This window comes from Enoplosus armatus, chromosome 13, assembly GCF_043641665.1.
Source record: "Enoplosus armatus isolate fEnoArm2 chromosome 13, fEnoArm2.hap1, whole genome shotgun sequence".
In the NCBI taxonomy this organism is placed as follows: domain Eukaryota; kingdom Metazoa; phylum Chordata; class Actinopteri; order Centrarchiformes; family Enoplosidae; genus Enoplosus; species Enoplosus armatus.
This window is the reverse complement of record NC_092192.1, coordinates 640,001-645,247: the sequence shown is the minus strand read 5'-3', so window position 1 is coordinate 645,247 and position 5,247 is coordinate 640,001. Positions and strand designations below refer to the sequence as shown.

At 43.0% G+C, this 5,247-nt stretch overlaps 1 protein-coding gene across 1 annotated transcript in view; it reads left to right on the top strand.

The window, feature by feature from the left end:
• rhogb (ras homolog family member Gb) overlaps window positions 1-5,247 on the top strand; it is a 14,962-nt gene continuing 9,715 nt past the window's right edge. The window contains exon 1 of the mRNA XM_070917508.1: window positions 1-95. The gene's annotated coding sequence lies outside the window, so the exon portion shown is untranslated. The remainder of the gene's footprint in view (window positions 96-5,247) is intronic.

Below are 5,247 nucleotides of genomic sequence, written 5' to 3'. Positions count from 1 at the left end.
CACGCGCGCACACACACACACACACACCCCCACACCCACACACTCGGAGCGGGACTGAGCGGAGCTGTGTGCCCGGAGAGGAGGACTGATGACCGGTGAGTCTCTTCTTTTCATCCCGCGGAGCTCCGGGATCAACCGACACTGATCAGCTGAGTTTGTGTGTGTGTGTGTGTGTGTGTGTGAGAGAGAGAGAGAGAATATGGGATGTGTTTCCTCTCTGTCCAAACTTTTAGCACGTTATTGATGTTGCTTTAATTCCCGTCAGCTGATCGATCGGTTCTCCAGCGGATCAATAACCTGTTTGTGTGTGTGTGTTGATGCTGCTGCAGGAGATGAAGTGCGACCACTCCCAGTGTGTGTGTGTGTGTGTGTGTGTGTGTGTGTCACTCACTCACTCACTTCTTTCAACTTTAACATAAATCCAGTAGGTATAAATACTATCTGTAATACTATGGGAATATTCAGTGGTGGAGGAAGTACTCAGATCCTTTACTGCAGTAAAAGTACTACTACCACTCTGTACAAATACTCTGTTCCAGTAAACGTCTGTGAGTATAATCAGTAAACTGTCCTTAAAGTACTCCAGCAGTCAGATGTCCCCTGTGTTTGTCCTCCTGTGACTGTCCTCTTGTGACTGTCCTCCTGTGTCTGTCCTCCTGTGACTGTCCTCCTGTGACTGTCCTCCTGTGTCTGTCCCCCTGTAACTGTCCTCCTGTGTCTGTCCTCCTGTGACTGTCCTCCTGTGTCTGTCCTCCTGTGACTGTTCCCCTGTGACTGTCCTCCTGTGTCTGTCCTCCTGTGTCTGTCCCCTTGTGACTGTCCCCCTGTGTCTGTCCTCCTGTGGCTGTCCCTCTGTGTCTGTCCTCCTGTGACTGTCCTCTTGTGACTGTCCTCCTGTGTCTGTCCTCCTGTGTCTGTCCCCCTGTGACTGTCCCCCTGTGATTGTCCCCCTGTGATTGTCCTCCTGTGACTGTCCCCCTGTGTCTGTCCCCCTGTGTCTGTCCCCTTGTGACTGTCCTCCTGTGACTGTCCCCCTGTGTCTGTCCCCCTGTGTCTGTCCCCTTGTGACTGTCCTCCTGTGACTGTCCCCCTGTGTCTGTCCCCCTGTGTCTGTCCCCTTGTGATTGTCCTCCTGTGACTGTCCCCCTGTGTCTGTCCCCCTGTGTCTGTCCCCTTGTGACGGTCCTCCTGTGACTGTCCCCCTGTGTCTGTCCCCTGTGTCTGTCCTCCTGTGACTGTCCTCCTGTTATAGATTCTGTCATTAGAGGATTATTCCTCCTCATTAATGTGAAGCAGGATGTTACTGTTGGAGTTGGTTGAGGTGGAGCTCATTCTGAACTATCAGCTAATGATTATTAGTTCATTGTGGATGAATCAGCTGATTATTTTCTCCGTTAATGGATCGATTGTTTGGTCACAATGACCCAGAGCCCAAAGTGACGCCTTCACAAAGCTCCACATTATTAACAAGACATTACAGTTATTAACAGCATTCAGAGGGAAAGCAGCACATCTGCATCTGAGCAGCTGGAACCAGAAAAATGTTTTACACCATCAGTTCACTTCCTGTCAGTCCACTGATCGATTGATTAAGATTTTAAACTCTTCATATGTTTTCATAAAGCTGTCAGATTAATGCAGTGAAGTCAAAAGAACAATATTTCCCTCTGAGATGTAGTAGAGGAGAAGTAGAAAGACTCAAGTAAAGTACAAGTACCTAACATTTGTTCTTAAGTACAGTATTTGAGTAAATGTACTTAGTTACATTCCACCACTGGGAATATTGTAAGCAAATAACTATAACACTACTGTAGCATTACTATAAGAATATGAATATTCATAGAAATACCATAGAAATACTACAGGGAGAGTAGTGAGTATAAAGATAAATATTATGTGTAGTAGTACCAGAGGAATATTATTGGCATCAAGTCTTAATGCAACAATATATGATCAGATTACTGCAATATAATAGGAATAAGTATATATATTTATATTTATAATATAATATATAATATTGGCTATATTTAAACTCCAGCAATACTATAAGAATATTGTAGGCACTATGTTTAAATAAATACGAGACTATACATACTATAAGATGTTCTAAAGGAAGTTTAAGGGTATACATTGAAATACAATCTATAATAGGAATATTATTGGCACAACAATTAAATAACATGAACAATAACGTAGTATTAACTATAGGAATACTACTATACTATATATGAATGGCAAAGTAAATACTATAGGAATATAACAGAGGAGAGTGGTTTGTATAAAGTGAAATAATATCTGTAGTAGTACCATAATATTGTAGGTACTGTGTCTAATACATGAGTGTTTCTGTGGTTTTTTGGCAGTTTCAGGCTGTTTAAGAAAGTTTCAGGCCATTTCAGAGAGTTTAAGGCAGTTTAAGGCAGTTTCAGACAGTTTCAGGCAGTTTCAGACAGTTTAAGAAAGTTTCAGGCTGTTTCAGAGAGTTTAAGGCAGTTTCAGACAGTTTCAGGCAGCTTCAGGCAGTGTAAGACAGTTTCAGACAGTTTAAGACAGTTTCAGGCAGTTTCAGACAGTTACGACAGTTTCAGGCAGTTTCAGGCAGTTTAAGACAGTTTCAGACAGTTTAAGACAGTTTCAGACAGTTAAAGACAGTTTCAGGCAGTTTCAGACAGTTACGACAGTTTCAGGCAGTTTAAGACAGTTTCAGGCAGTTTACGACAGTTTCCAGCAGTTTCAGACTGAGTGTCAGGCAGTTTAAGACCGTTTAAGACCGTTTCAGGCAGTTTAAGACAGTTTAAGACAGTTTCAGGCAGTTTAAGACAGTTTCAGACAGTTTAAGACTGTTTAAGACCGTTTCAGGCAGTTTAAGACACTTTAAGACAGTTTCAGGCAGTTTAAGACTGTTTAAGACAGTTTCGGGCACTTTCAGACAGTTTAAGACAGTTTAAGGCAGTTTCAGGCAGTTTAAGACCGTTTAAGACCGTTTCAGGCAGTTTAAGACAGTTTAAGACAGTTTCAGGCAGTTTAAGACTGTTTAAGACAGTTTCAGGCACTTTCAGACAGTTTAAGACAGTTTAAGGCAGTTTCAGGCAGTTTAAGACAGTTTCAGGCAGTTTCAGACAGTTTCAGGCAGTTTAAGACAGTTTAAGACAGTTTCAGACAGTTTCAGGCAGTTTCAGGCAGTTTAAGACAGTTTAAGACAGTTTCAGACAGTTTCAGGCAGTTTCAGACAGTTTCAGGCAGTTTAAGACAGTTTAAGACAGTTTCAGACAGTTTCAGGCAGTTTCAGACAGTTTCAGGCAGTTTCAGGCAGTTTCAGACAGTTTCAGACAGTTTCAGGCAGTTTAAGACAGTTTAAGACCGTTTCAGACAGTTTCAGGCAGTTTAAGACAGTTTAAGACAGTTTCAGGCAGTTTCAGGCAGTTTAAGACAGTTTCAGACAGTTTCAGGCAGTTTCAGACAGTTTCAGGCAGTTTAAGACAGTTTCAGACAGTTTCAGGCAGTTTCAGACACACAGAGTTCCAGTTTCAGTTTTTTTAGGTGAATCATTCATCTATCATTAACTGTGAATACGATCAAATGACTGTAATTTATATCCAACAGTCACTCGTGTTTTAGCCTCGGTTTATATTCTCTGGGGTTTTAGCCTGGCATCGTCAGACCAATTCGCAAATGTAGATTAGTCCGGAAGCTCTCAGGGGGGGGCTCGCAGGTTCTCCCGGTTCCAGGCTGCTGGTGTTTAGCCCACTTTGGCCCAATATTGTCTGGTATTTCAGTCCTGGTTTGGTCCCATAGTCATTGTAGTTCCTGACCAGAGGTGTGTTCATGGTGTGTTCATAAACAAACACAACAGAGTTCAGCTTGTTAAAGAGGAACATTCATACAGGTTTTTCTGTGTATGGGTATAAAATGCTGGTCAGACTGTCTCAGTAAACACTTTTCCTTCACACATACTGCTGCTGGATGAACAGAGCGGCGGACAAACCCTTCCTGTTTCAGTTTCAACACAGATCAGTTCCTCTTTGGCCTGTGGCGTCCGACTGCGTGTTAGGAAACGCTGCCTTTGTGAGGTCCATGTGGAGGACTTGGCCTCTGTCAGACTCAGCTTGTGAAATAATCAGCGATTTGGGAACATGGTGACAGTGAGACGGTCAGGCAGACAGAAACAAACCTCCAGGTTAGACACATTTAGGTGAACAGTACAATCATTTTCTGTCAGTCTACAGACCCACTTCCTGCTTCACCTTTCACCCACCCTTCTTACTGTAACTGGGTCTCAGTTTGCCATGAGGGACCATTGCTGGCATGTTCGGAGTGTCTGACTCTGCTGACATTGTGATGTTTGGTATGTAACACTAACCATGTTAGCATGCTAACATGAACTGTCTGGTGTTTCAGTTCTGGTTTGGTCTGATACCCTCTTGTGTTTTAACCCCAGTTCTGGTCCAGTATTGTCCCAGCTTCTACTCTTGCCTTATCTGTGTTGTTTTTTTGTCCTCCACCAGGTGGAAGTTGTACTTGTACACTGCCTCTTTTTGTCTTTAAAAATACCATCATCTACTGAGAGACAGCAGGTGTCTCCTCTCTCAGATGGGGTTTCTCTGATTACTGAAAGGTACAAAAAGTCCACACAGTCGTGACAATATTCTGTAAACCTCGGAGCTCCAATTTTAGAGATTTTCCTGTCAGAGCTTCAGCTGCAGGATGACTCGGTTCCTCTGTGGGTCAGGAGACTCCTCCTAAACCAGCAAAATTAAATGAAAATACAGAAGAAGAACACAGCTGACGAGACGAAACCAGCGCTGTTAGTTCCTGAAATGCTGAAATACAATGAAGGAGACGACGGACGCCTCTCTGTTCAGCGGCTTCTTACTATAAATCCTCAAATTGTGGTCAAAGCTTTTATTTCCCTCAACTACAGAGAGAAACGCTTCTATTAGAGACAGACCTTTACTTCTAATTTCCCTGTTTAGCAATATGTTTCATCATTGAATGATATTTTAGTAAGAAGCCTCCCTGTTTTCTGACCTGCGACTGATACAAAGTCAGCACTTCCTCCATGTTCACCTGTTCTGTTTACCTCAGGTGAAACCACCTGCAGGAAGAGTTTCACTGAGAGTAACTAACTGAAGGCAGAGAGGACAAAGTGTTTGGAGCAGTATGACATGATTTTGTTGATGTACTGAATTCACCAGGTGGGATATCATTGCACAGGTAATTCCACCTGACGGCGTCTGCCAGGCTTTA